This window comes from Lactuca saligna, chromosome 1 (assembly GCF_052625555.1).
Source record: "Lactuca saligna cultivar CGN05327 chromosome 1, ASM5262555v1, whole genome shotgun sequence".
Taxonomy (NCBI): Eukaryota; Viridiplantae; Streptophyta; class Magnoliopsida; order Asterales; family Asteraceae; genus Lactuca; species Lactuca saligna.
The window spans coordinates 157,113,310-157,135,548 of record NC_136417.1 but is presented as its reverse complement, the minus strand read 5'-3'; the positions used below and the strand labels follow the sequence as shown (position 1 = coordinate 157,135,548).

At 49.6% G+C, this 22,239-nt stretch overlaps 66 non-coding genes across 66 annotated transcripts; all 66 read right to left on the bottom strand.

Moving 5' to 3' along the window:
• Nucleotides 1-79: 79 nt before the first annotated feature.
• On the bottom strand, nucleotides 80-198 carry LOC145027807 (5S ribosomal RNA). The gene has a single exon (XR_013675571.1). It is a non-coding gene; the product is annotated as a 5S ribosomal RNA (ribosomal RNA).
• A 219-nt stretch (nucleotides 199-417) lies between these two features.
• Nucleotides 418-536, bottom strand: LOC145026761 (5S ribosomal RNA). The gene has a single exon (XR_013674715.1). It is a non-coding gene; the product is annotated as a 5S ribosomal RNA (ribosomal RNA).
• Nucleotides 537-754: 218 nt separating this feature from the next.
• On the bottom strand, nucleotides 755-873 carry LOC145026643 (5S ribosomal RNA). Its single transcript, XR_013674604.1, has one exon. It is a non-coding gene; the product is annotated as a 5S ribosomal RNA (ribosomal RNA).
• Nucleotides 874-1,091: 218 nt separating this feature from the next.
• On the bottom strand, nucleotides 1,092-1,210 carry LOC145025653 (5S ribosomal RNA). Its single transcript, XR_013673658.1, has one exon. It is a non-coding gene; the product is annotated as a 5S ribosomal RNA (ribosomal RNA).
• A 217-nt stretch (nucleotides 1,211-1,427) lies between these two features.
• LOC145025442 (5S ribosomal RNA) lies at nucleotides 1,428-1,546 on the bottom strand. The gene has a single exon (XR_013673457.1). It is a non-coding gene; the product is annotated as a 5S ribosomal RNA (ribosomal RNA).
• Nucleotides 1,547-1,763: 217 nt separating this feature from the next.
• Nucleotides 1,764-1,882, bottom strand: LOC145027806 (5S ribosomal RNA). The gene has a single exon (XR_013675570.1). It is a non-coding gene; the product is annotated as a 5S ribosomal RNA (ribosomal RNA).
• A 219-nt stretch (nucleotides 1,883-2,101) lies between these two features.
• On the bottom strand, nucleotides 2,102-2,220 carry LOC145026100 (5S ribosomal RNA). Its single transcript, XR_013674094.1, has one exon. It is a non-coding gene; the product is annotated as a 5S ribosomal RNA (ribosomal RNA).
• Nucleotides 2,221-2,438: 218 nt separating this feature from the next.
• On the bottom strand, nucleotides 2,439-2,557 carry LOC145026642 (5S ribosomal RNA). The gene has a single exon (XR_013674603.1). It is a non-coding gene; the product is annotated as a 5S ribosomal RNA (ribosomal RNA).
• A 218-nt stretch (nucleotides 2,558-2,775) lies between these two features.
• Nucleotides 2,776-2,894, bottom strand: LOC145026446 (5S ribosomal RNA). The gene has a single exon (XR_013674420.1). It is a non-coding gene; the product is annotated as a 5S ribosomal RNA (ribosomal RNA).
• Nucleotides 2,895-3,111: 217 nt separating this feature from the next.
• LOC145026808 (5S ribosomal RNA) lies at nucleotides 3,112-3,230 on the bottom strand. Its single transcript, XR_013674759.1, has one exon. It is a non-coding gene; the product is annotated as a 5S ribosomal RNA (ribosomal RNA).
• Nucleotides 3,231-3,448: 218 nt separating this feature from the next.
• LOC145026611 (5S ribosomal RNA) lies at nucleotides 3,449-3,567 on the bottom strand. The gene has a single exon (XR_013674574.1). It is a non-coding gene; the product is annotated as a 5S ribosomal RNA (ribosomal RNA).
• Nucleotides 3,568-3,785: 218 nt separating this feature from the next.
• Nucleotides 3,786-3,904, bottom strand: LOC145025459 (5S ribosomal RNA). The gene has a single exon (XR_013673473.1). It is a non-coding gene; the product is annotated as a 5S ribosomal RNA (ribosomal RNA).
• A 220-nt stretch (nucleotides 3,905-4,124) lies between these two features.
• On the bottom strand, nucleotides 4,125-4,243 carry LOC145027805 (5S ribosomal RNA). The gene has a single exon (XR_013675569.1). It is a non-coding gene; the product is annotated as a 5S ribosomal RNA (ribosomal RNA).
• Nucleotides 4,244-4,462: 219 nt separating this feature from the next.
• On the bottom strand, nucleotides 4,463-4,581 carry LOC145027802 (5S ribosomal RNA). The gene has a single exon (XR_013675567.1). It is a non-coding gene; the product is annotated as a 5S ribosomal RNA (ribosomal RNA).
• A 218-nt stretch (nucleotides 4,582-4,799) lies between these two features.
• Nucleotides 4,800-4,918, bottom strand: LOC145026390 (5S ribosomal RNA). Its single transcript, XR_013674365.1, has one exon. It is a non-coding gene; the product is annotated as a 5S ribosomal RNA (ribosomal RNA).
• A 218-nt stretch (nucleotides 4,919-5,136) lies between these two features.
• Nucleotides 5,137-5,255, bottom strand: LOC145026694 (5S ribosomal RNA). The gene has a single exon (XR_013674653.1). It is a non-coding gene; the product is annotated as a 5S ribosomal RNA (ribosomal RNA).
• Nucleotides 5,256-5,472: 217 nt separating this feature from the next.
• LOC145027801 (5S ribosomal RNA) lies at nucleotides 5,473-5,591 on the bottom strand. Its single transcript, XR_013675566.1, has one exon. It is a non-coding gene; the product is annotated as a 5S ribosomal RNA (ribosomal RNA).
• A 192-nt stretch (nucleotides 5,592-5,783) lies between these two features.
• Nucleotides 5,784-5,902, bottom strand: LOC145027800 (5S ribosomal RNA). The gene has a single exon (XR_013675565.1). It is a non-coding gene; the product is annotated as a 5S ribosomal RNA (ribosomal RNA).
• Nucleotides 5,903-6,122: 220 nt separating this feature from the next.
• LOC145026801 (5S ribosomal RNA) lies at nucleotides 6,123-6,241 on the bottom strand. Its single transcript, XR_013674753.1, has one exon. It is a non-coding gene; the product is annotated as a 5S ribosomal RNA (ribosomal RNA).
• A 218-nt stretch (nucleotides 6,242-6,459) lies between these two features.
• LOC145027799 (5S ribosomal RNA) lies at nucleotides 6,460-6,578 on the bottom strand. Its single transcript, XR_013675564.1, has one exon. It is a non-coding gene; the product is annotated as a 5S ribosomal RNA (ribosomal RNA).
• Nucleotides 6,579-6,796: 218 nt separating this feature from the next.
• LOC145027798 (5S ribosomal RNA) lies at nucleotides 6,797-6,915 on the bottom strand. Its single transcript, XR_013675563.1, has one exon. It is a non-coding gene; the product is annotated as a 5S ribosomal RNA (ribosomal RNA).
• A 220-nt stretch (nucleotides 6,916-7,135) lies between these two features.
• Nucleotides 7,136-7,254, bottom strand: LOC145026000 (5S ribosomal RNA). The gene has a single exon (XR_013673987.1). It is a non-coding gene; the product is annotated as a 5S ribosomal RNA (ribosomal RNA).
• Nucleotides 7,255-7,473: 219 nt separating this feature from the next.
• LOC145025999 (5S ribosomal RNA) lies at nucleotides 7,474-7,592 on the bottom strand. Its single transcript, XR_013673986.1, has one exon. It is a non-coding gene; the product is annotated as a 5S ribosomal RNA (ribosomal RNA).
• Nucleotides 7,593-7,810: 218 nt separating this feature from the next.
• LOC145025780 (5S ribosomal RNA) lies at nucleotides 7,811-7,929 on the bottom strand. Its single transcript, XR_013673779.1, has one exon. It is a non-coding gene; the product is annotated as a 5S ribosomal RNA (ribosomal RNA).
• A 217-nt stretch (nucleotides 7,930-8,146) lies between these two features.
• On the bottom strand, nucleotides 8,147-8,265 carry LOC145027797 (5S ribosomal RNA). The gene has a single exon (XR_013675562.1). It is a non-coding gene; the product is annotated as a 5S ribosomal RNA (ribosomal RNA).
• A 219-nt stretch (nucleotides 8,266-8,484) lies between these two features.
• On the bottom strand, nucleotides 8,485-8,603 carry LOC145025383 (5S ribosomal RNA). The gene has a single exon (XR_013673400.1). It is a non-coding gene; the product is annotated as a 5S ribosomal RNA (ribosomal RNA).
• A 218-nt stretch (nucleotides 8,604-8,821) lies between these two features.
• On the bottom strand, nucleotides 8,822-8,940 carry LOC145025998 (5S ribosomal RNA). The gene has a single exon (XR_013673985.1). It is a non-coding gene; the product is annotated as a 5S ribosomal RNA (ribosomal RNA).
• A 219-nt stretch (nucleotides 8,941-9,159) lies between these two features.
• On the bottom strand, nucleotides 9,160-9,278 carry LOC145025382 (5S ribosomal RNA). The gene has a single exon (XR_013673399.1). It is a non-coding gene; the product is annotated as a 5S ribosomal RNA (ribosomal RNA).
• A 217-nt stretch (nucleotides 9,279-9,495) lies between these two features.
• On the bottom strand, nucleotides 9,496-9,614 carry LOC145025997 (5S ribosomal RNA). Its single transcript, XR_013673984.1, has one exon. It is a non-coding gene; the product is annotated as a 5S ribosomal RNA (ribosomal RNA).
• Nucleotides 9,615-9,832: 218 nt separating this feature from the next.
• Nucleotides 9,833-9,951, bottom strand: LOC145025925 (5S ribosomal RNA). Its single transcript, XR_013673917.1, has one exon. It is a non-coding gene; the product is annotated as a 5S ribosomal RNA (ribosomal RNA).
• Nucleotides 9,952-10,170: 219 nt separating this feature from the next.
• On the bottom strand, nucleotides 10,171-10,289 carry LOC145023575 (5S ribosomal RNA). The gene has a single exon (XR_013671659.1). It is a non-coding gene; the product is annotated as a 5S ribosomal RNA (ribosomal RNA).
• A 219-nt stretch (nucleotides 10,290-10,508) lies between these two features.
• LOC145023564 (5S ribosomal RNA) lies at nucleotides 10,509-10,627 on the bottom strand. Its single transcript, XR_013671648.1, has one exon. It is a non-coding gene; the product is annotated as a 5S ribosomal RNA (ribosomal RNA).
• A 219-nt stretch (nucleotides 10,628-10,846) lies between these two features.
• On the bottom strand, nucleotides 10,847-10,965 carry LOC145023542 (5S ribosomal RNA). The gene has a single exon (XR_013671627.1). It is a non-coding gene; the product is annotated as a 5S ribosomal RNA (ribosomal RNA).
• Nucleotides 10,966-11,183: 218 nt separating this feature from the next.
• Nucleotides 11,184-11,302, bottom strand: LOC145025778 (5S ribosomal RNA). Its single transcript, XR_013673777.1, has one exon. It is a non-coding gene; the product is annotated as a 5S ribosomal RNA (ribosomal RNA).
• A 217-nt stretch (nucleotides 11,303-11,519) lies between these two features.
• On the bottom strand, nucleotides 11,520-11,638 carry LOC145025574 (5S ribosomal RNA). Its single transcript, XR_013673585.1, has one exon. It is a non-coding gene; the product is annotated as a 5S ribosomal RNA (ribosomal RNA).
• Nucleotides 11,639-11,857: 219 nt separating this feature from the next.
• Nucleotides 11,858-11,976, bottom strand: LOC145025380 (5S ribosomal RNA). Its single transcript, XR_013673398.1, has one exon. It is a non-coding gene; the product is annotated as a 5S ribosomal RNA (ribosomal RNA).
• A 218-nt stretch (nucleotides 11,977-12,194) lies between these two features.
• Nucleotides 12,195-12,313, bottom strand: LOC145025996 (5S ribosomal RNA). The gene has a single exon (XR_013673983.1). It is a non-coding gene; the product is annotated as a 5S ribosomal RNA (ribosomal RNA).
• Nucleotides 12,314-12,531: 218 nt separating this feature from the next.
• Nucleotides 12,532-12,650, bottom strand: LOC145026153 (5S ribosomal RNA). The gene has a single exon (XR_013674143.1). It is a non-coding gene; the product is annotated as a 5S ribosomal RNA (ribosomal RNA).
• A 220-nt stretch (nucleotides 12,651-12,870) lies between these two features.
• LOC145023531 (5S ribosomal RNA) lies at nucleotides 12,871-12,989 on the bottom strand. Its single transcript, XR_013671616.1, has one exon. It is a non-coding gene; the product is annotated as a 5S ribosomal RNA (ribosomal RNA).
• Nucleotides 12,990-13,207: 218 nt separating this feature from the next.
• LOC145026131 (5S ribosomal RNA) lies at nucleotides 13,208-13,326 on the bottom strand. Its single transcript, XR_013674123.1, has one exon. It is a non-coding gene; the product is annotated as a 5S ribosomal RNA (ribosomal RNA).
• A 218-nt stretch (nucleotides 13,327-13,544) lies between these two features.
• Nucleotides 13,545-13,663, bottom strand: LOC145027796 (5S ribosomal RNA). Its single transcript, XR_013675561.1, has one exon. It is a non-coding gene; the product is annotated as a 5S ribosomal RNA (ribosomal RNA).
• Nucleotides 13,664-13,881: 218 nt separating this feature from the next.
• LOC145023520 (5S ribosomal RNA) lies at nucleotides 13,882-14,000 on the bottom strand. The gene has a single exon (XR_013671605.1). It is a non-coding gene; the product is annotated as a 5S ribosomal RNA (ribosomal RNA).
• Nucleotides 14,001-14,218: 218 nt separating this feature from the next.
• LOC145023509 (5S ribosomal RNA) lies at nucleotides 14,219-14,337 on the bottom strand. The gene has a single exon (XR_013671594.1). It is a non-coding gene; the product is annotated as a 5S ribosomal RNA (ribosomal RNA).
• A 220-nt stretch (nucleotides 14,338-14,557) lies between these two features.
• LOC145023498 (5S ribosomal RNA) lies at nucleotides 14,558-14,676 on the bottom strand. The gene has a single exon (XR_013671583.1). It is a non-coding gene; the product is annotated as a 5S ribosomal RNA (ribosomal RNA).
• Nucleotides 14,677-14,896: 220 nt separating this feature from the next.
• On the bottom strand, nucleotides 14,897-15,015 carry LOC145025994 (5S ribosomal RNA). Its single transcript, XR_013673981.1, has one exon. It is a non-coding gene; the product is annotated as a 5S ribosomal RNA (ribosomal RNA).
• Nucleotides 15,016-15,233: 218 nt separating this feature from the next.
• Nucleotides 15,234-15,352, bottom strand: LOC145025413 (5S ribosomal RNA). The gene has a single exon (XR_013673429.1). It is a non-coding gene; the product is annotated as a 5S ribosomal RNA (ribosomal RNA).
• Nucleotides 15,353-15,570: 218 nt separating this feature from the next.
• On the bottom strand, nucleotides 15,571-15,689 carry LOC145025992 (5S ribosomal RNA). Its single transcript, XR_013673980.1, has one exon. It is a non-coding gene; the product is annotated as a 5S ribosomal RNA (ribosomal RNA).
• A 218-nt stretch (nucleotides 15,690-15,907) lies between these two features.
• Nucleotides 15,908-16,026, bottom strand: LOC145027789 (5S ribosomal RNA). Its single transcript, XR_013675560.1, has one exon. It is a non-coding gene; the product is annotated as a 5S ribosomal RNA (ribosomal RNA).
• A 217-nt stretch (nucleotides 16,027-16,243) lies between these two features.
• LOC145027777 (5S ribosomal RNA) lies at nucleotides 16,244-16,362 on the bottom strand. The gene has a single exon (XR_013675559.1). It is a non-coding gene; the product is annotated as a 5S ribosomal RNA (ribosomal RNA).
• Nucleotides 16,363-16,580: 218 nt separating this feature from the next.
• Nucleotides 16,581-16,699, bottom strand: LOC145026206 (5S ribosomal RNA). Its single transcript, XR_013674193.1, has one exon. It is a non-coding gene; the product is annotated as a 5S ribosomal RNA (ribosomal RNA).
• A 219-nt stretch (nucleotides 16,700-16,918) lies between these two features.
• Nucleotides 16,919-17,037, bottom strand: LOC145025991 (5S ribosomal RNA). The gene has a single exon (XR_013673979.1). It is a non-coding gene; the product is annotated as a 5S ribosomal RNA (ribosomal RNA).
• Nucleotides 17,038-17,256: 219 nt separating this feature from the next.
• On the bottom strand, nucleotides 17,257-17,375 carry LOC145025412 (5S ribosomal RNA). Its single transcript, XR_013673428.1, has one exon. It is a non-coding gene; the product is annotated as a 5S ribosomal RNA (ribosomal RNA).
• Nucleotides 17,376-17,593: 218 nt separating this feature from the next.
• Nucleotides 17,594-17,712, bottom strand: LOC145025990 (5S ribosomal RNA). The gene has a single exon (XR_013673978.1). It is a non-coding gene; the product is annotated as a 5S ribosomal RNA (ribosomal RNA).
• Nucleotides 17,713-17,930: 218 nt separating this feature from the next.
• Nucleotides 17,931-18,049, bottom strand: LOC145027765 (5S ribosomal RNA). Its single transcript, XR_013675557.1, has one exon. It is a non-coding gene; the product is annotated as a 5S ribosomal RNA (ribosomal RNA).
• A 217-nt stretch (nucleotides 18,050-18,266) lies between these two features.
• Nucleotides 18,267-18,385, bottom strand: LOC145027752 (5S ribosomal RNA). The gene has a single exon (XR_013675553.1). It is a non-coding gene; the product is annotated as a 5S ribosomal RNA (ribosomal RNA).
• A 218-nt stretch (nucleotides 18,386-18,603) lies between these two features.
• On the bottom strand, nucleotides 18,604-18,722 carry LOC145026991 (5S ribosomal RNA). The gene has a single exon (XR_013674938.1). It is a non-coding gene; the product is annotated as a 5S ribosomal RNA (ribosomal RNA).
• A 219-nt stretch (nucleotides 18,723-18,941) lies between these two features.
• LOC145025989 (5S ribosomal RNA) lies at nucleotides 18,942-19,060 on the bottom strand. The gene has a single exon (XR_013673977.1). It is a non-coding gene; the product is annotated as a 5S ribosomal RNA (ribosomal RNA).
• Nucleotides 19,061-19,278: 218 nt separating this feature from the next.
• Nucleotides 19,279-19,397, bottom strand: LOC145026210 (5S ribosomal RNA). Its single transcript, XR_013674197.1, has one exon. It is a non-coding gene; the product is annotated as a 5S ribosomal RNA (ribosomal RNA).
• A 218-nt stretch (nucleotides 19,398-19,615) lies between these two features.
• On the bottom strand, nucleotides 19,616-19,734 carry LOC145025987 (5S ribosomal RNA). The gene has a single exon (XR_013673975.1). It is a non-coding gene; the product is annotated as a 5S ribosomal RNA (ribosomal RNA).
• A 218-nt stretch (nucleotides 19,735-19,952) lies between these two features.
• LOC145027340 (5S ribosomal RNA) lies at nucleotides 19,953-20,066 on the bottom strand. The gene has a single exon (XR_013675264.1). It is a non-coding gene; the product is annotated as a 5S ribosomal RNA (ribosomal RNA).
• A 217-nt stretch (nucleotides 20,067-20,283) lies between these two features.
• Nucleotides 20,284-20,402, bottom strand: LOC145027740 (5S ribosomal RNA). Its single transcript, XR_013675551.1, has one exon. It is a non-coding gene; the product is annotated as a 5S ribosomal RNA (ribosomal RNA).
• Nucleotides 20,403-20,620: 218 nt separating this feature from the next.
• LOC145026205 (5S ribosomal RNA) lies at nucleotides 20,621-20,739 on the bottom strand. The gene has a single exon (XR_013674192.1). It is a non-coding gene; the product is annotated as a 5S ribosomal RNA (ribosomal RNA).
• A 216-nt stretch (nucleotides 20,740-20,955) lies between these two features.
• On the bottom strand, nucleotides 20,956-21,074 carry LOC145023487 (5S ribosomal RNA). Its single transcript, XR_013671573.1, has one exon. It is a non-coding gene; the product is annotated as a 5S ribosomal RNA (ribosomal RNA).
• Nucleotides 21,075-21,293: 219 nt separating this feature from the next.
• On the bottom strand, nucleotides 21,294-21,412 carry LOC145027135 (5S ribosomal RNA). Its single transcript, XR_013675073.1, has one exon. It is a non-coding gene; the product is annotated as a 5S ribosomal RNA (ribosomal RNA).
• Nucleotides 21,413-21,630: 218 nt separating this feature from the next.
• LOC145027728 (5S ribosomal RNA) lies at nucleotides 21,631-21,749 on the bottom strand. Its single transcript, XR_013675550.1, has one exon. It is a non-coding gene; the product is annotated as a 5S ribosomal RNA (ribosomal RNA).
• Nucleotides 21,750-21,968: 219 nt separating this feature from the next.
• Nucleotides 21,969-22,087, bottom strand: LOC145027017 (5S ribosomal RNA). Its single transcript, XR_013674963.1, has one exon. It is a non-coding gene; the product is annotated as a 5S ribosomal RNA (ribosomal RNA).
• Nucleotides 22,088-22,239: the final 152 nt, after the last annotated feature.

The window sequence follows — 22,239 nt, the reverse complement described above, 5'->3', positions numbered from 1 at the left end:
CCGCCCGAGCATGGATATAGCAAGAAAGAAAAAAAAACGCACCTAAAACATAAAAAAAACGCAGACGGGCAACGAAAAAGGGGTGCAACACGAGGACTTCCCAGGGGGTCACCCATCCTAGTACTACTCTCGCCCAAGCACGCTTAACTGCGGAGTTCTGATGGGATCCGGTGCATTAGTGCTGGTATGATCGCACCCGAAATACTATCCATGCTTATTGTTTTTATGTCTTACAAGACGCAGAACCTCGTTTGCTTTCGGACGCGAGGCGTGGGACCCACGTGATGGATCGGCTCGGTTCGGGAAACAAGAAAACAATCAACATTGAACCGGAGGCCGCCCGAGCATGGATATAGCAAGAAAGAAAAAAAAAACGCACCTAAAACATAAAAAAAACGCAGACGGGCAACGAAAAAGGGGGTGCAACACGAGGACTTCCCAGGGGGTCACCCATCCTAGAACTACTCTCGCCCAAGCACGCTTATCTGCGGAGTTCTGATGGGATCCGGTGCATTAGTGCTGGTATGATCGCACCCGAAATACTATCCATGCTTATTGTTTTTATGTCTTACAAGACGCAGAACCTCGTTTGCTTTCGGACGCGAGGCGTGGGACCCACGTGATGGATCGGCTCGGTTCGGGAAACAAGAAAACAATCAACATTGAACCGGAGGCCGCCCGAGCATGGATATAGCAAGAAAGAAAAAAAACGCACCTAAAACATAAAAAAAAACGCAGACGGGCAACGAAAAAGGGGGTGCAACACGAGGACTTCCCAGGGGGCCACCTATCCTAGTACTACTCTCGCCCAAGCACGCTTAACTGCGGAGTTCTGATGGGATCCGGTGCATTAGTGCTGGTATGATCGCACCCGAAATACTATCCATGCTTATTGTTTTTATGTCTTACAAGACGCAGAACCTCGTTTGCTTTCGGACGCGAGGCGTGGGACCCACGTGATGGATCGGCTCGGTTCGGGAAACAAGAAAACAATCAACATTGAACCGGATGCCGCCCGAGCATGGATATAGCAAGAAAGAAAAAAAAACGCACCTAAAACATAAAAAAAATGCAGACGGGCAACGAAAAAGGGGGTGCAACTCGAGGACTTCCCAGGGGGTCACCCATCCTAGTACTACTCTCGCCCAAGCACGCTTAACTGCGGAGTTCTGATGGGATCCGGTGCATTAGTGCTGGTATGATCGCACCCGAAATACTATCCATGCTTATTGTTTTTATGTCTTACATGACGCAGAACCTCGTTTGCTTTCGGACGCGAGGCGTGGGACCCACGTGATGGATCGGCTCGGTTCGGGAAATAAGAAAACAATCAACATTGAACCGGAGGCCGCCCGAGCATGGATATAGCAAGAAAGAAAAAAAAACGCACCTAAAACATAAAAAAAACGCAGACGGGCAACGAAAAAAGGGTGCAACACAAGGACTTCCCAGGGGGTCACCCATCCTAGTACTACTCTCGCCCAAGCACGCTTAACTGCGGAGTTCTGATGGGATCCGGTGCATTAGTGCTGGTATGATCGCACCCGAAATACTATCCATGCTTATTGTTTTTATGTCTTACAAGACGCAGAACCTCGTTTGCTTTCGGACGCGAGGCGTGGGACCCACGTGATGGATCGGCTCGGTTCGGGAAACAAGAAAACAATCAACATTGAACCGGAGGCCGCCCGAGCATGGATATAGCAAGAAAGAAAAAAAAACGCACCTAAAACATAAAAAAAACGCAGACGGGCAACGAAAAAGGGGTGCAACACGAGGACTTCCCAGGGGGTCACCCATCCTAGTACTACTCTCGCCCAAGCACGCTTAACTGCGGAGTTCTGATGGGATCCGGTGCATTAGTGCTGGTATGATCGCACCCGAAATACTATCCATGCTTATTGTTTTTATGTCTTACAAGACGCAGAACCTCGTTTGCTTTCGGACGCGAGGCGTGGGACCCACGTGATGGATCGGCTCGGTTCGGGAAACAAGAAAACAATCAACATTGAACCGGAGGCCGCCCGAGCATGGATATAGCAAGAAAGAAAAAAAAAACGCACCTAAAACATAAAAAAAACGCAGACGGGCAACGAAAAAGGGGGTGCAACACGAGGACTTCCCAGGGGGTCACCCATCCTAGAACTACTCTCGCCCAAGCACGCTTAACTGCGGAGTTCTGATGGGATCCGGTGCATTAGTGCTGGTATGATCGCACCCGAAATACTATCCATGCTTATTGTTTTTATGTCTTACAAGACGCAGAACCTCGTTTGCTTTCGGACGCGAGGCGTGGGACCCACGTGATGGATCGGCTCGGTTCGGGAAACAAGAAAACAATCAACATTGAACCGGAGGCCGCCCGAGCATGGATATAGCAAGAAAGAAAAAAAACGCACCTAAAACATAAAAAAAAACGCAGACGGGCAACGAAAAAGGGGGTGCAACACGAGGACTTCCCAGGGGGCCACCTATCCTAGTACTACTCTCGCCCAAGCACGCTTAACTGCGGAGTTCTGATGGGATCCGGTGCATTAGTGCTGGTATGATCGCACCCGAAATACTATCCATGCTTATTGTTTTTATGTCTTACAAGACGCAGAACCTCGTTTGCTTTCGGACGCGAGGCGTGGGACCCACGTGATGGATCGGCTCGGTTCGGGAAACAAGAAAACAATCAACATTGAACCGGATGCCGCCCGAGCATGGATATAGCAAGAAAGAAAAAAAAACGCACCTAAAACATAAAAAAAATGCAGACGGGCAACGAAAAAGGGGGTGCAACTCGAGGACTTCCCAGGGGGTCACCCATCCTAGTACTACTCTCGCCCAAGCACGCTTAACTGCAGAGTTCTGATGGGATCCGGTGCATTAGTGCTGGTATGATCGCACCCGAAATACTATCCATGCTTATTGTTTTTATGTCTTACATGACGCAGAACCTCGTTTGCTTTCGGACGCGAGGCGTGGGACCCACGTGATGGATCGGCTCGGTTCGGGAAACAAGAAAACAATCAACATTGAACCGGAGGCCGCCCGAGCATGGATATAGCAAGAATGAAAAAAAAACGCACCTAAAACATAAAAAAAACGCAGACGGGCAACGAAAAAGGGGTGCAAGACGAGGACTTCCCAGGGGGTCACCCATCCTAGTACTACTCTAGCCCAAGCACGCTTAACTGCGGAGTTCTGATGGGATCCGGTGCATTAGTGCTGGTATGATCGCACCCGAAATACTATCCATGCTTATTGTTTTTATGTCTTACAAGACGCAGAACCTCGTTTGCTTTCGGACGCGAGGCGTGGGACCCACGTGATGGATCGGCTCGGTTCGGGAAACAAGAAAACAATCAACATTGAACCGGAGGCCGCCCGAGCATGGATATATCAAGAAAGAAAAAAAAACGCACCTAAAACATAAAAAAAACGCAGACGGGCAACGAAAAAGGGGGTGCAACACGAGGACTTCCCAGGGGGTCACCCATCCTAGTACTACTCTCGCCCAAGCACGCTTAACTATGGAGTTCTGATGGGATCTGGTGCATTAGTGCTGGTATGATCGCACCCGAAATACTATCCATGCTTATTGTTTTTATGTCTTACAAGACGCAGAACCTCGTTTGCTTTCGGACGCGAGGCGTGGGACCCACGTGATGGATCGGATCGGTTCGGGAAACAAGAAAACAATCAACATTGAACCGGAGGCCGCCCGAGCATGGATATAGCAAGAAAGAAAAAAAAACGCACCTAAAACATAAAAAAAATGCAGACGGGCAACGAAAAAGGGGATGCAACACGAGGAGTTCCCAGGGGGTCACCCATCCTAGTACTACTCTCGCCCAAGCACGCTTAACTGCGGAGTTCTGATGGGATCCGGTGCATTAGTGCTGGTATGATCGCACCCGAAATACTATCCATGCTTATTGTTTTTATGTCTTACAAGACGCAGAACCTCGTTTGCTTTCGGACGCGAGGCGTGGGACCCACGTGATGGATCGGCTCGGTTCGGGAAACAAGAAAAACAATCAACATTGAACCGGAGGCCGCCCGAGCATGGATATAGCAAGAAAGAAAAAAAAAACGCACCTAAAACATAAAAAAAACGCAGACGGGCAACGAAAAAGGGGGTGCAACACGAGGACTTCCCAGGGGGTCACCCATCCTAGTACTACTCTCGCCCAAGCACGCTTAACTGCGGAGTTCTGATGGGATCCGGTGCATTAGTGCTGGTATGATCGCACCCGAAATACTATCCATGCTTATTGTTTTTATGTCTTAAAAGACGCAGAACCTCGTTTGCTTTCGGACGCGAGGCGTGGGACCCACGTGATGGATCGGCTCGGTTCGGGAAACAAGAAAACAATCAACATTGAACCGGAGGCCGCCCGAGCATGGATATAGCAAGAAAGAAAAAAAAAACGCACCTAAAACATAAAAAAAACGCAGAGGGGCAACGAAAAAGGGGGTGCAACACGAGGACTTCCCAGGGGGTCACCCATCCTAGTACTACTCTCGCCCAAGCACGCTTAACTGCGGAGTTCTGATGGGATCCGGTGCATTAGTGCTGGTATGATCGCACCCGAAATAGTATCCATGCTTATTGTTTTTATGTCTTACAAGACGCAGAACCTCGTTTGCTTTCGGACGCGAGGCGTGGGACCCACGTGATGGATCGGCTCGGTTCGGGAAACAAGAAAACAATCAACATTGAACCGGAGGCCGCCCGAGCATGGATATAGCAAGAAAGAAAAAAAAACGCACCTAAAACATAAAAAAAACGCAGACGGGCAACGAAAAAGGGGGTGCAACACGAGAACTTCCCAGGGGGTCACCAATCCTAGTACTACTCTCGCCCAAGCACGCTTAACTGCGGAGTTCTGATGGGATCCGGTGCATTAGTGCTGGTATGATCGCACCCGAAATACTATCCATGCTTATTGTTTTTATGTCTTACAAGACGCAGAACCTCGTTTGCTTTCGGACGCGAGGCGTGGGACCCACGTGATGGATCGGCTCGGTTCGGGAAACAAGAAAACAATCAACATTGAACCGGAGGCCGCCCGAGCATGGATATAGCAAGAAAGAAAAAAAAAACGCACCTAAAACATAAAAAAACGCAGACGGGCAACGAAAAAGGGGGTGCAACACGAGGACTTCCCAGGGGGTCACCCATCCTAGTTCTACTCTCGCCCAAGCACGCTTAACTGCGGAGTTCTGATGGGATCCGGTGCATTAGTGCTGGTATGATCGCACCCGAAATACTATCTATGCTTATTGTTTTTATGTCTTACAAGACGCAGAATCTCGTTTGCTTTCGGACGCGAGGCGTGGGACCCACGTGATGGATCGGCTCGGTTCGGGAAACAAGAAAACAATCAACATTGAACCGGAGGCCGCCCGAGCATGGATATAGCAAGAAAGAAAAAAAACGCACCTAAAACATAAAAAAAACGCAGACGGGCAACGAAAAAGGGGGTGCAACACGAGGACTTCCCAGGGGGTCACCCATCCTAGTACTACTCTCGCCCAAGCACGCTTAACTGCGGAGTTCTGATGGGATCCGGTGCATTAGTGCTGGTATGATCGCACCCGAAATACTATCCATGCTTATTGTTTTTATGTCTTACAAGACGCAGAACCTCGTTTTCTTTCGGACGCGAGGCGTGGGACCCACGTGATGGATCGGCTCGGTTCGGGAAACAAGAAAACAATCAACATTGAACCGGAAAGAAAAAAAAACGCACCTAAAACATAAAAAAAAACCCAGACGGGCAACGAAAAAGGGGGTGCAACACGAGGACTTCCCAGGGGGTCACCCATCCTAGTACTACTCTCGCCCAAGCACGCTTAACTGCGGAGTTCTGATGGGATCCGGTGCATTAGTGCTGGTATGATCGCACCCGAAATACTATCCATGCTTATTGTTTTTATGTCTTACAAGACACAGAACCTCGTTTGCTTTCGGACGCGAGGCGTGGGACCCACGTGATGGATCGGCTCGGTTCGGGAAACAAGAAAAACAATCAACATTGAACCGGAGGCCGCCCGAGCATGGATATAGCAAGAAAGAAAAAAAAAACGCACCTAAAACATAAAAAAAACGCAGACGGGCAACGAAAAAGGGGGTGCAACACGAGGACTTCCCAGGGGGTCACCCATCCTAGTACTACTCTCGCCCAAGCACGCTTAACTGTGGAGTTCTGATGGGATCCGGTGCATTAGTGTTGGTATGATCGCACCCGAAATACTATCCATGCTTATTGTTTTTATGTCTTACAAGACGCAGAACCTCGTTTGCTTTCGGACGCGAGGCGTGGGACCCACGTGATGGATCGGCTCGGTTCGGGAAACAAGAAAACAATCAACATTGAACCGGAGGCCGCCCGAGCATGGATATAGCAAGAAAGAAAAAAAAAACGCACCTAAAACATAAAAAAACGCAGACGGGCAACGAAAAAGGGGGTGCAACACGAGGACTTCCCAGGGGGTCACCCATCCTAGTACTACTCTCGCCCAAGCACGCTTAACTGCGGAGTTCTGATGGGATCCGGTGCATTAGTGCTGGTATGATCGCACCCGAAATACTATCCATGCTTATTGTTTTTATGTCTTACAAGACGCAGAACCTCGTTTGCTTTCGGACGCGAGGCGTGGGACCCACGTGATGGATCGGCTCGGTTCGGGAAACAAGAAAACAATCAACATTGAACCGGAGGCCGCCCGAGCATGGATATAGCAAGAAAGAAAAAAAAACGCACCTAAAACATAAAAAAAACGCAGACGGGCAACGAAAAAGGGGGTGCAACACGAGGACTTCCCAGGGGGTCACCCATCCTAGTACTACTCTCGCCCAAGCACGCTTAACTGCGGAGTTCTGATGGGATCCGGTGCATTAGTGCTGGTATGATCGCACCCAAAATACTATCCATGCTTATTGTTTTTATGTCTTACAAGACGCAGAACCTCGTTTTCTTTCGGACGCGAGGCGTGGGACCCACGTGATGGATCGGCTCGGTTCGGGAAACAAGAAAACAATCAACATTGAACCGGAGGCCACCCGAGCATTGATATACCAAGAAAGAAAAAAAAAACGCACCTAAAACATAAAAAAAAACGCAGACGGGCAACGAAAAAGGGGGTGCAACACGAGGACTTCCCGGGGGGTCACCCATCCTAGTACTACTCTCGCCCAAGCACGCTTAACGGCGGAGTTCTGATGGGATCCGGTGCATTAGTGCTGGTATGATCGCACCCGAAATACTATCCATGCTTATTGTTTTTATGTCTTACAAGACGCAGAACCTCGTTTGCTTTCGGACGCGAGGCGTGGGACCCACGTGATGGATCGGCTCGGTTCGGGAAACAAGAAAACAATCAACATTGAACCGGAGGCCGCCCGAGCATGGATATAGCAAGAAAGAAAAAAAAAACGCACCTAAAACATAAAAAAAACGCAGACGGGCAAAGAAAAAGGGGGTGCAACACGAGGACTTCCCGGGGGGTCACCCATCCTAGTACTACTCTCGCCCAAGCACGCTTAACGGCGGAGTTCTGATGGGATCCGGTGCATTAGTGCTGGTATGATCGCACCCGAAATACTATCCATGCTTATTGTTTTTATGTCTTACAAGACGCAGAACCTCGTTTGCTTTCGGACGCGAGGCGTGGGACCCACGTGATGGATCGACTCGGTTCGGGAAACAAGAAAACAATCAACATTGAACCGGAGGCCGCCCGAGCATGGATATAGCAAGAAAGAAAAAAAAAACGCACCTAAAACATATAAAAACGCAGACGGGCAACGAAAAAGGGGGTGCAACACGAGGACTTCCCAGGGGGTCACCCATCCTAGTACTACTCTCGCCCAAGCACGCTTAACTGCGAAGTTCTGATGGGATCCGGTGCATTAGTGCTGGTATGATCGCACCCGAAATACTATCCATGCTTATTGTTTTTATGTCTTACAAGACGCAGAACCTCGTTTGCTTTCGGACGCGAGGCGTGGGACCCACGTGATGGATCGGCTCGGTTCGGGAAACAAGAAAACAATCAACATTGAACCGGAGGCCGCCCGAGCATGGATATAGCAAGAAAGAAAAAAAACGCACCTAAAACATAAAAAAAACGCAGACGGGCAACGAAAAAGGGGGTGCAACACGAGGACTTCCCAGGGGGTCACCCATCCTAGTACTACTCTCGCCCAAGCACGCTTAACTGCGGAGTTCTGATGGGATCCGGTGCATTAGTGCTGGTATGATCGCACCCGAAATACTATCCATGCTTATTGTTTTTATGTCTTACAAGACGCAGAACCTCGTTTGCTTTCGGACGCGAGGCGTGGGACCCACGTGATGGATCGGCTCGGTTCGGGAAAGAAGAAAACAATCAACATTGAACCGGAGGCCGCCCGAGCATTGATATACCAAGAAAGAAAAAAAAAACGCACCTAAAACATAAAAAAAACGCAGACGGGCAACGAAAAAGGGGGTGCAACACGAGGACTTCCCGGGGGGTCACCCATCCTAGTACTACTCACGCCCAAGCACGCTTAACTGCGGAGTTCTGATGGGATCCGGTGCATTAGTGCTGGTATGATCGCACCCGAAATACTATCCATGCTTATTGTTTTTATGTCTTACAAGACGCAGAACCTCGTTTGCTTTCGGACGCGAGGCGTGGGACCCACGTGATGGATCGACTCGGTTCGGGAAACAAGAAAACAATCAACATTGAACCGGAGGCCGCCCGAGCATGGATATAGCAAGAAAGAAAAAAAAACGCACCTAAAACATAAAAAAAACGCAGACGGGCAAAGAAAAAGGGGGTGCAACACGAGGACTTCCCGGGGGGTCACCCATCCTAGTACTACTCTCGCCCAAGCACGCTTAACGGCGGAGTTCTGATGGGATCCGGTGCATTAGTGCTGGTATGATCGCACCCGAAATACTATCCATGCTTATTGTTTTTATGTCTTACAAGACGCAGAACCTCGTTTGCTTTCGGACGCGAGGCGTGGGACCCACGTGATGGATCGGCTCGGTTCGGGAAACAAGAAAACAATCAACATTGAACCGGAGGCCGCCCGAGCATTGATATACCAAGAAAGAAAAAAAAAACGCACCTAAAACATAAAAAAAACGCAGACGGGCAACGAAAAAGGGGGTGCAACACGAGGACTTCCCGGGGGGTCACCCATCCTAGTACTACTCACGCCCAAGCACGCTTAACTGCGGAGTTCTGATGGGATCCGGTGCATTAGTGCTGGTATGATCGCACCCGAAATACTATCCATGCTTATTGTTTTTATGTCTTACAAGACGCAGAACCTCGTTTGCTTTCGGACGCGAGGCGTGGGACCCACGTGATGGATCGACTCGGTTCGGGAAACAAGAAAACAATCAACATTGAACCGGAGGCCGCCCGAGCATGGATATAGCAAGAAAGAAAAAAAACGCACCTAAAACATAAAAAAAACGCAGACGGGCAAAGAAAAAGGGGGTGCAACACGAGGACTTCCCGGGGGGTCACCCATCCTAGTACTACTCTCGCCCAAGCACGCTTAACGGCGGAGTTCTGATGGGATCCGGTGCATTAGTGCTGGTATGATCGCACCCGAAATACTATCCATGCTTATTGTTTTTATGTCTTACAAGACGCAGAACCTCGTTTTGCTTTCGGACGCGAGGCGTGGGACCCACGTGATGGATCGGCTCGGTTCGGGAAACAAGAAAACAATCAACATTGAACCGGAGGCCGCCCGAGCATGGATATAGCAAGAAAGAAAAAAAACGCACCTAAAACATAAAAAAAACGCAGACGGGCAACGAAAAAGGGGGTGCAACACGAGGACTTCCCAGGGGGTCACCCATCCTAGTATTACTCTCGCCCAAGCACGCTTAACTGCGGAGTTCTGATGGGATCCGGTGCATTAGTGCTGGTATGATCGCACCCGAAATACTATCCATGCTTATTGTTTTTTATGTCTTACAAGACGCAGAACCTCGTTTGCTTTCGGACGCGAGGCGTGGGACCCACGTGATGGATCGGCTCGGTTCGGGAAACAAGAAAACAATCAACATTGAACCGGAGGCCGCCCGAGCATTGATATACCAAGAAAGAAAAAAAAACGCACCTAAAACATAAAAAAAACGCAGACGGGCAACGAAAAAGGGGGTGCAACACGAGGACTTCCCGGGGGGTCACCCATCCTAGTACTACTCTCGCCCAAGCACGCTTAACTGCGGAGTTCTGATGGGATCCGGTGCATTAGTGCTGGTATGATCGCACCCGAAATACTATCCATGCTTATTGTTTTTATGTCTTACAAGACGCAGAACCTCGTTTGCTTTCGGACGCGAGGCGTGGGACCCACGTGATGGATCGGCTCGGTTCGGGAAACAAGAAAACAATCAACATTGAACCGGAGGCCGCCCGAGCATGGATATAGCAAGAAAGAAAAAAAAAACGCACCTAAAACATAAAAAAAACGCAGACGGGCAAAGAAAAAGGGGGTGCAACACGAGGACTTCCCGGGGGGTCACCCATCCTAGTACTACTCTCGCCCAAGCACGCTTAACTGCGGAGTTCTGATGGGATCCGGTGCATTAGTGCTGGTATGATCGCACCCGAAATACTATCCATGCTTATTGTTTTTATGTCTTACAAGACGCAGAACCTCGTTTGCTTTCGGACGCGAGGCGTGGGACCCACGTGATGGATCGGCTCGGTTCGGGAAACAAGAAAACAATCAACATTGAACCGGAGGCCGCCCGAGCATGGATATAGCAAGAAAGAAAAAAAAAACGCACCTAAAACATAAAAAAAACGCAGACGGGCAAAGAAAAAGGGGGTGCAACACGAGGACTTCCCGGGGGGTCACCCATCCTAGTACTACTCTCGCCCAAGCACGCTTAACTGCGGAGTTCTGATGGGATCCGGTGCATTAGTGCTGGTATGATCGCACCCGAAATACTATCCATGCTTATTGTTTTTATGTCTTACAAGACGCAGAACCTCGTTTGCTTTCGGACGCGAGGCGTGGGACCCACGTGATGGATCGACTCGGTTCAGGAAACAAGAAAACAATCAACATTGAACCGGAGGCCGCCCGAGCATGGATATAGCAAGAAAGAAAAAAAAAACGCACCTAAAACATTAAAAAACGCAGACGGGCAACGAAAAAGGGGGTGCAACACGAGGACTTCCCAGGGGGTCACCCATCCTAGTACTACTCTCGCCCAAGCACGCTTAACTGCGAAGTTCTGATGGGATCCGGTGCATTAGTGCTGGTATGATCGCACCCGAAATACTATCCATGCTTATTGTTTTTATGTCTTACAAGACGCAGAACCTCGTTTGCTTTCGGACGCGAGGCGTGGGACCCACGTGATGGATCGGCTCGGTTCGGGAAACAAGAAAACAATCAACATTGAACCGGAGGCCGCCCGAGCATGGATATAGCAAGAAAGAAAAAAAACGCACCTAAAACATAAAAAAAACGCAGACGGGCAACGAAAAAGGGGGTGCAACACGAGGACTTCCCAGGGGGTCACCCATGCTAGTACTACTCTCGCCCAAGCACGCTTAACTGCGGAGTTCTGATGGGATCCGGTGCATTAGTGCTGGTATGATCGCACCCGAAATACTATCCATGCTTATTGTTTTTATGTCTTACAAGACGCAGAACCTCGTTTGCTTTCGGACGCGAGGCGTGGGACCCACGTGATGGATCGGCTCGGTTCGGGAAACAAGAAAACAATCAACATTGAACCGGAGGCCGCCCGAGCATTGATATACCAAGAAAGAAAAAAAAAACGCACCTAAAACATAAAAAAAACGCAGACGGGCAACGAAAAAGGGGGTGCAACACGAGGACTTCCCGGGGGGTCACCCATCCTAGTACTACTCACGCCCAAGCACGCTTAACTGCGGAGTTCTGATGGGATCCGGTGCATTAGTGCTGGTATGATCGCACCCGAAATACTATCCATGCTTATTGTTTTTATGTCTTACAAGACGCAGAACCTCGTTTGCTTTCGGACGCGAGGCGTGGGACCCACGTGATGGATCGGCTCGGTTCGGGAAACAAGAAAACAATCAACATTGAACCGGAGGCCGCCCGAGCATGGATATAGCAAGAAAGAAAAAAAAACGCACCTAAAACATAAAAAAAACGCAGACGGGCAAAGAAAAAGGGGGTGCAACACGAGGACTTCCCGGGGGGTCACCCATCCTAGTACTACTCTCGCCCAAGCACGCTTAACGGCGGAGTTCTGATGGGATCCGGTGCATTAGTGCTGGTATGATCGCACCCGAAATACTATCCATGCTTATTGTTTTTATGTCTTACAAGACGCAGAACCTCGTTTTGCTTTCGGACGCGAGGCGTGGGACCCACGTGATGGATCGGCTCGGTTCGGGAAACAAGAAAACAATCAACATTGAACCGGAGGCCGCCCGAGCATGGATATAGCAAGAAAGAAAAAAAACGCACCTAAAACATAAAAAAAACGCAGACGGGCAACGAAAAAGGGGGTGCAACACGACGACTTCCCAGGGGGTCACCCATCCTAGTACTACTCTCGCCCAAGCACGCTTAACTGCGGAGTTCTGATGGGATCCGGTGCATTAGTGCTGGTATGATCGCACCCGAAATACTATCCATGCTTATTGTTTTTTATGTCTTACAAGACGCAGAACCTCGTTTGCTTTCGGACGCGAGGCGTGGGACCCACGTGATGGATCGGCTCGGTTCGGGAAACAAGAAAACAATCAACATTGAACCGGAGGCCGCCCGAGCATTGATATACCAAGAAAGAAAAAAAAAACGCACCTAAAACATAAAAAAAACGCAGACGGGCAACGAAAAAGGGGGTGCAACACGAGGACTTCCCGGGGGGTCACCCATCCTAGTACTACTCTCGCCCAAGCACGCTTAACTGCGGAGTTCTGATGGGATCCGGTGCATTAGTGCTGGTATGATCGCACCCGAAATACTATCCATGCTTATTGTTTTTATGTCTTACAAGACGCAGAACCTCGTTTGCTTTCGGACGCGAGGCGTGGGACCCACGTGATGGATCGGCTCGGTTCGGGAAACAAGAAAACAATCAACATTGAACCGGAGTCCGCCCGAGCATGGATATAGCAAGAAAGAAAAAAAAACGCACCTAAAACATAAAAAAAACGCAGACGGGCAAAGAAAAAGGGGGTGCAACACGAGGAATTCCCGGGGGGTCACCCATCCTAGTACTACTCTCGCCCAAGCACGCTTAACGGCGGAGTTCTGATGGGATCCGGTGCATTAGTGCTGGTATGATCGCACCCGAAATACTATCCATGCTTATTGTTTTTATGTCTTACAAGACGCAGTACCTCGTTTTGCTTTCGGACGCGAGGCGTGGGACCCACGTGATGGATCGGCTCGGTTCGGGAAACAAGAAAACAATCAACATTGAACCGGAGGCCGCCCGAGCATGGATATAGCAAGAAAGAAAAAAAACGCACCTAAAACATAAAAAAAACGCAGACGGGCAACGAAAAAGGGGGTGCAACACGAGGACTTCCCAGGGGGTCACCCATCCTAGTACTACTCTCGCCCAAGCACGCTTAACTGCGGAGTTCTGATGGGATCCGGTGCATTAGTGCTGGTATGATCGCACCCGAAATACTATCCATGCTTATTGTTTTTATGTCTTACAAGACGCAGAACCTCGTTTGCTTTCGGACGCGAGGCGTGGGACCCACGTGATGGATCGGCTCGGTTCGGGAAACAAGAAAACAATCAACATTGAACCGGAGGCCGCCCGAGCATTGATATACCAAGAAAGAAAAAAAAACGCACCTAAAACATAAAAAAAACGCAGACGGGCAACGAAAAAGGGGGTGCAACACGAGGACTTCCCGGGGGGTCACCCATCCTAGTACTACTCTCGCCCAAGCACGCTTAACTGCGGAGTTCTGATGGGATCCGGTGCATTAGTGCTGGTATGATCGCACCCGAAATACTATCCATGCTTATTGTTTTTATGTCTTACAAGACGCAGAACCTCGTTTGCTTTCGGACGCGAGGCGTGGGACCCACGTGATGGATCGGCTCGGTTCGGGAAACAAGAAAACAATCAACATTGAACCGGAGGCCGCCCGAGCATGGATATAGCAAGAAAGAAAAAAAAAACGCACCTAAAACATAAAAAAACGCAGACGGGCAACGAAAAAGGGGGTGCAACACGAGGACTTCCCGGGGGGTCACCCATCCTAGTACTACTCTCGCCCAAGCACGCTTAACTGCGGAGTTCTGATGGGATCCGGTGCATTAGTGCTGGTATGATCGCACCCGAAATACTATCCATGCTTATTGTTTTTATGTCTTACAAGACGCAGAACCTCGTTTGCTTTCGGACGCGAGGCGTGGGACCCACGTGATGGATCGGCTCGGTTCGGGAAACAAGAAAACAATCAACATTGAACCGGAGGCCGCCCGAGCATGGATATAGCAAGAAAGAAAAAAAAAAAACGCACCTAAAACATAAAAAAACGCAGACTGGCAACGAAAAAGGGGGTGCAACACGAGGACTTCCCGGGGGGTCACCCATCCTAGTACTACTCTCGCCCAAGCACGCTTAACTGCGGAGTTCTGATGGGATCCGGTGCATTAGTGCTGGTATGATCGCACCCGAAATAGTATCCATGCTTATTGTTTTTATGTCTTACAAGACGCAGAACCTCGTTTGCTTTCGGACGCGAGGCGTGGGACCCACGTGATGGATCGGCTCGGTTCGGGAAACAAGAAAACAATCAACATTGAACCGGAGGCCGCCCGAGCATGGATATAGCAAGAAAGAAAAAAAAAACGCACCTAAAACATAAAAAAAAACGCAGACGGGCAAAGAAAAAGGGGGTGCAACACGAGGACTTCCCGGGGGGTCACCCATCCTAGTACTACTCTCGCCCAAGCACGCTTAACGGCGGAGTTCTGATGGGATCCGGTGCATTAGTGCTGGTATGATCGCACCCGAAATACTATCCATGCTTATTGTTTTTATATCTTACAAGACGCAGAACCTCGTTTGCTTTCGGACGCGAGGCGTGGGACCCACGTGATGGATCGGCTCGGTTCGGGAAACAAGAAAACAATCAACATTGAACCGGAGGCCGCCCGAGCATGGATATAGCAAGAAAGAAAAAAAAAACGCACCTAAAACATAAAAAAACGCAGACGGGCAACGAAAAAGGGGGTGCAACACGAGGACTTCCCAGGGGGTCACCCATCCTAGTACTACTCTCGCCCAAGCACGCTTAACTGCGGAGTTCTTATGGGATCCGGTGCATTAGTGCTGGTATGATCGCACCCGAAATACTATCCATGCTTATTGTTTTTATGTCTTACAAGACGCAGAACCTCGTTTGCTTTCGGACGCGAGGCGTGGGACCCACGTGATGGATCGGCTCGGTTCGGGAAACAAGAAAACAATCAACATTGAACCGGAGTCCGCCCGAGCATGGATATAGCAAGAAAGAAAAAAAAACGCACCTAAAACATAAAAAAAACGCAGACGGGCAAAGAAAAAGGGGGTGCAACACGAGGACTTCCCGGGGGGTCACCCATCCTAGTACTACTCTCGCCCAAGCACGCTTAACGGCGGAGTTCTGATGGGATCCGGTGCATTAGTGCTGGTATGATCGCACCCAAAATACTATCCTTGCTTATTGTTTTTATGTCTTACAAGACGCAGAACCTCGTTTGCTTTCGGACGCGAGGCGTGGGACCCACGTGATAGATCGGCTCGGTTCGGGAAACAAGAAAACAATCAACATTGAACCGGAGGCCGCCCGAGCATGGATATAGCAAGAAAGAAAAAAAAAACGCACCTAAAACATAAAAAAACGCAGACGGGCAACGAAAAAGGGGGTGCAACACGAGGACTTCCCAGGGGGTCACCCATCCTAGTACTACTCTCGCCCAAGCACGCTTAACTGCGGAGTTCTGATGGGATCCGGTGCATTAGTGCTGGTATGATCGCACCCGAAATACTATCCATGCTTATTGTTTTTATGTCTTACAAGACGCAGAACCTCGTTTGCTTTCGGACGCGAGGCGTGGGACCCACGTGATGGATCGGCTCGGTTCGGGAAACAAGAAAACAATCAACATTGAACCGGAGGCCGCCCGAGCATGGATATAGCAAGAAAGAAAAAAAACGCACCTAAAACATAAAAAAAACGCAGACGGGCAACGAAAAAGGGGGTGCAACACGAGGACTTCCCAGGGGGTCACCCATCCTAGTACTACTCTCGCCCAAGCACGCTTAACTGCGGAGTTCTGATGGGATCCGGTGCATTAGTGCTGGTATGATCGCACCCGAAATACTATCCATGCTTATTGTTTTTATGTCTTACAAGACGCAGAACCTCGTTTGCTTTCGGACGCGAGGCGTGGGACCCACGTGATGGATCGGCTCGGTTCGGGAAACAAGAAAACAATCAACATTGAACCGGAGGCCGCCCGAGCATTGATATACCAAGAAAGAAAAAAAAAACGCACCTAAAACATAAAAAAACGCAGACGGGCAACGAAAAAGGGGGTGCAACACGAGGACTTCCCGGGGGGTCACCCATCCTAGTACTACTCTCGCCCAAGCACGCTTAACAGCGGAGTTCTGATGGGATCCGGTGCATTAGTGCTGGTATGATCGCACCCGAAATACTATCCATGCTTATTGTTTTTATGTCTTACAAGACGCAGAACCTCGTTTGCTTTCGGACGCGAGGCGTGGGACCCACGTGATGGATCGGCTCGGTTCGGGAAACAAGAAAACAATCAACATTGAACCGGAGGCCGCCCGAGCATGGATATAGCAAGAAAGAAAAAAAAAACGCACCTAAAACATAAAAAAAACGCAGACGGGCAAAGAAAAAGGGGGTGCAACACGAGGACTTCCCGGGGGGTCACCCATCCTAGTACTACTCTCGCCCAAGCACGCTTAACGGCGGAGTTCTGATGGGATCCGGTGCATTAGTGCTGGTATGATCGCACCCGAAATACTATCCATGCTTATTGTTTTTATATCTTACAAGACGCAGAACCTCGTTTGCTTTCGGACGCGAGGCGTGGGACCCACGTGATGGATCGGCTCGGTTCGGGAAAAAAGAAAACAATCAACATTGAACCGGAGGCCGCCCGAGCATGGATATAGCAAGAAAGAAAAAAAAAAACGCACCTAAAATATAAAAAAACGCAGACGGGCAACGAAAAAGGGGGTGCAACACGAGGACTTCCCAGGGGGTCACCCATCCTAGTACTACTCTCGCCCAAGCACGCTTAACTGCGGAGTTCTTATGGGATCCGGTGCATTAGTGCTGGTATGATCGCACCCGAAATACTATCCATGCTTATTGTTTTTATGTCTTACAAGACGCAGAACCTCGTTTGCTTTCGGACGCGAGGCGTGGGACCCACGTGATGGATCGGCTCGGTTCGGGAAACAAGAAAACAATCAACATTGAACCGGAGTCCGCCCAAGCATGGATATAGCAAGAAAGAAAAAAAAACGCACCTAAAACATAAAAAAAACGCAGACGGGCAAAGAAAAAGGGGGTGCAACACGAGGACTTCCCGGGGGGTCACCCATCCTAGTACTACTCTCGCCCAAGCACGCTTAACGGCGGAGTTCTGATGGGATCCGGTGCATTAGTGCTGGTATGATCGCACCCAAAATACTATCCTTGCTTATTGTTTTTATGTCTTACAAGACGCAGAACCTCGTTTGCTTTCGGACGCGAGGCGTGGGACCCACGTGATAGATCGGCTCGGTTCGGGAAACAAGAAAACAATCAACATTGAACCGGAGGCCGCCCGAGCATGGATATAGCAAGAAAGAAAAAAAAAACGCACCTAAAACATAAAAAAACGCAGACGGGCAACGAAAAAGGGGGTGCAACACGAGGACTTCCCAGGGGGTCACCCATCCTAGTACTACTCTCGCCCAAGCACGCTTAACTGCGGAGTTCTGATGGGATCCGGTGCATTAGTGCTGGTATGATCGCACCCGAAATACTATCCATGCTTATTGTTTTTATGTCTTACAAGACGCAGAACCTCGTTTGCTTTCGGACGCGAGGCGTGGGACCCACGTGATGGATCGGCTCGGTTCGGGAAACAAGAAAACAATCAACATTGAACCGGAGGCCGCCCGAGCATGGATATAGCAAGAAAGAAAAAAAACGCACCTAAAACATAAAAAAAACGCAGACGGGCAACGAAAAAGGGGGTGCAACACGAGGACTTCCCAGGGGGTCACCCATCCTAGTACTACTCTCGCCCAAGCACGCTTAACTGCGGAGTTCTGATGGGATCCGGTGCATTAGTGCTGGTATGATCGCACCCGAAATACTATCCATGCTTATTGTTTTTATGTCTTACAAGACGCAGAACCTCGTTTGCTTTCGGACGCGAGGCGTGGGACCCACGTGATGGATCGGCTCGGTTCGGGAAACAAGAAAACAATCAACATTGAACCGGAGGCCGCCCGAGCATTGATATACCAAGAAAGAAAAAAAAAACACACCTAAAACATAAAAAAACGCAGACCGGCAACGAAAAAGGGGGTGCAACACGAGGACTTCCCGGGGGGTCACCCATCCTAGTACTACTCTCGCCCAAGCACGCTTAACAGCGGAGTTCTGATGGGATCCGGTGCATTAGTGCTGGATTGATCGCACCCGAAATACTATCCATGCTTATTGTTTTTATGTCTTACAAGACGCAGAACCTCGTTTGCTTTCGGACGCGAGGCGTGGGACCCACGTGATGGATCGGCTCGGTTCGGGAAACAAGAAAACAATCAACATTGAACCGGAGGCCGCCCGAGCATGGATATAGCAAGAAAGAAAAAAAAAACGCACCTAAAACATAAAAAAAACGCAGACGGGCAAAGAAAAAGGGGGTGCAACACGAGGACTTCCCGGGGGGTCACCCATCCTAGTACTACTCTCGCCCAAGCACGCTTAACGGCGGAGTTCTGATGGGATCCGGTGCATTAGTGCTGGTATGATCGCACCCGAAATACTATCCATGCTTATTGTTTTTATATCTTACAAGACGCAGAACCTCGTTTGCTTTCGGACGCGAGGCGTGGGACCCACGTGATGGATCGGCTCGGTTCGGGAAACAAGAAAACAATCAACATTGAACCGGAGGCCGCCCGAGCATGGATATAGCAAGAAAGAAAAAAAAAACGCACCTAAAATATAAAAAAACGCAGACGGGCAACGAAAAAGGGGGTGCAACACGAGGACTTCCCAGGGGGTCACCCATCCTAGTACCACTCTCGCCCAAGCACGCTTAACTGCGGAGTTCTTATGGGATCCGGTGCATTAGTGCTGGTATGATCGCACCCGAAATACTATCCATGCTTATTGTTTTTATGTCTTACAAGACGCAGAACCTCGTTTGCTTTCGGACGCGAGGCGTGGGACCCACGTGATGGATCGGCTCGGTTCGGGAAACAAGAAAACAATCAACATTGAACCGGAGTCCGCCCAAGCATGGATATAGCAAGAAAGAAAAAAAAACGCACCTAAAACATAAAAAAAACGCAGACGGGCAAAGAAAAAGGGGGTGCAACACGAGGACTTCCCGGGGGGTCACCCATCCTAGTACTACTCTCGCCCAAGCACGCTTAACGGCGGAGTTCTGATGGGATCCGGTGCATTAGTGCTGGTATGATCGCACCCAAAATACTATCCTTGCTTATTGTTTTTATGTCTTACAAGACGCAGAACCTCGTTTGCTTTCGGACGCGAGGCGTGGGACCCACGTGATAGATCGGCTCGGTTCGGGAAACAAGAAAACAATCAACATTGAACCGGAGGCCGCCCGAGCATGGATATAGCAAGAAAGAAAAAAAAAACGCACCTAAAACATAAAAAAACGCAGACGGGCAACGAAAAAGGGGGTGCAACACGAGGACTTCCCAGGGGGTCACCCATCCTAGTACTACTCTCGCCCAAGCACGCTTAACTGCGGAGTTCTAATCCGGTGCATTAGTGCTGGTATGATCGCACCCGAAATACTATCCATGCTTATTGTTTTTATGTCTTACAAGACGCAGAACCTCGTTTGCTTTCGGACGCTAGGCGTGGGACCCACGTGATGGATCGGCTCGGTTCGGGAAACAAGAAAACAATCAACATTGAACCGGAGGCCGCCCGAGCATGGATATAGCAAGAAAGAAAAAAAACGCACCTAAAACATAAAAAAAACGCAGACGGGCAACGAAAAAGGGGGTGCAACACGAGGACTTCCCAGGGGGTCACCCATCCTAGTACTACTCTCGCCCAAGCACGCTTAACTGCGGAGTTCTGATGGGATCCGGTGCATTAGTGCTGGTATGATCGCACCCGAAATACTATCCATGCTTATTGTTTTTATGTCTTACAAGACGCAGAACCTCGTTTGCTTTCGGACGCGAGGCGTGGGACCCACGTGATGGATCGGCTCGGTTCGGGAAACAAGAAAACAATCAACATTGAACCGGAGGCCGCCCGAGCATTGATATACCAAGAAAGAAAAAAAAAACGCACCTAAAACATAAAAAAACGCAGACGGGCAACGAAAAAGGGGGTGCAACACGAGGACTTCCCGGGGGGTCACCCATCCTAGTACTACTCTCGCCCAAGCACGCTTAACAGCGGAGTTCTGATGGGATCCGGTGCATTAGTGCTGGTATGATCGCACCCGAAATACTATCCATGCTTATTGTTTTTATGTCTTACAAGACGCAGAACCTCGTTTGCTTTCGGACGCGAGGCGTGGGACCCACGTGATGGATCGGCTCGGTTCGGGAAACAAGAAAACAATCAACATTGAACCGGAGGCCGCCCGAGCATGGATATAGCAAGAAAGAAAAAAAACGCACCTAAAACATAAAAAAACGCAGACGGGCAACGAAAAAGGGGGTGCAACACGAGGACTTCCCGGGGGGTCACCCATCCTAGTACTACTCTCGCCCAAGCACGCTTAACTGCGGAGTTCTGATGGGATCCGGTGCATTAGTGCTGGTATGATCGCACCCGAAATACTATCCATGCTTATTGTTTTTATGTCTTACAAGACGCAGAACCTCGTTTGCTTTCGGACGCGAGGCGTGGGACCCACGTGATGGATCGGCTCGGTTCGGGAAACAAGAAAACAATCAACATTGAACCGGAGGCCGCCCGAGCATGGATATAGCAAGAAAGAAAAAAAAAAACGCACCTAAAACATAAAAAAACGCAGACTGGCAACGAAAAAGGGGGTGCAACACGAGGACTTCCCGGGGGGTCACCAATCCTAGTAGTACTCTCGCCCAAGCACGCTTAACTGCGGAGTTCTGATGGGATCCGGTGCATTAGTGCTGGTATGATCGCACCCGAAATACTATCCATGCTTATTGTTTTTATGTCTTACAAGACGCAGAACCTCGTTTGCTTTCGGACGCGAGGCGTGGGACCCACGTGATGGATCGGCTCGGTTCGGGAAACAAGAAAACAATCAACATTGAACCGGAGGCCGCCCGAGCATGGATATAGCAAGAAAGAAAAAAAAACGCACCTAAAACATAAAAAAAACGCAGACGGGCAACGAAAAAGGGGGTGCAACACGAGGACTTCCCAGGGGGTCACCCATCCTAGTACTACTCTCGCCCAAGCACGCTTAACTGCGGAGTTCTGATGGGATCCGGTGCATTAGTGCTGGTATGATCGCACCCGAAATACTATCCATGCTTATTGTTTTTATGTCTTACAAGACGCAGAACCTCGTTTGCTTTCGGACGCGAGGCGTGGGACCCACGTGATGGATCGGCTCGGTTCGGAAAAACAAGAAAACAATCAACATTGAACCGGAAGCCGCCCGAGCATGGATATAGCAAGAAAGAAAAAAAACGCACCTAAAACATAAAAAAAAACGCAGACGGGCAACGAAAAAGGGGGTGCAACACGAGGACTTCCCAGGGGGTCACCAATCCTAGTAGTACTCTCGCCCAAGCACGCTTAACTGCGGAGTTCTGATGGGATCCGGTGCATTAGTGCTGGTATGATCGCACCCGAAATACTATCCATGCTTATTGTTTTTATGTCTTACAAGACGCAGAACCTCGTTTGCTTTCGGACGCGAGGCGTGGGACCCACGTGATGGATCGGCTCGGTTCAGGAAACAAGAAAACAATCAACATTGAACCGGAGGCCGCCCGAGCATGG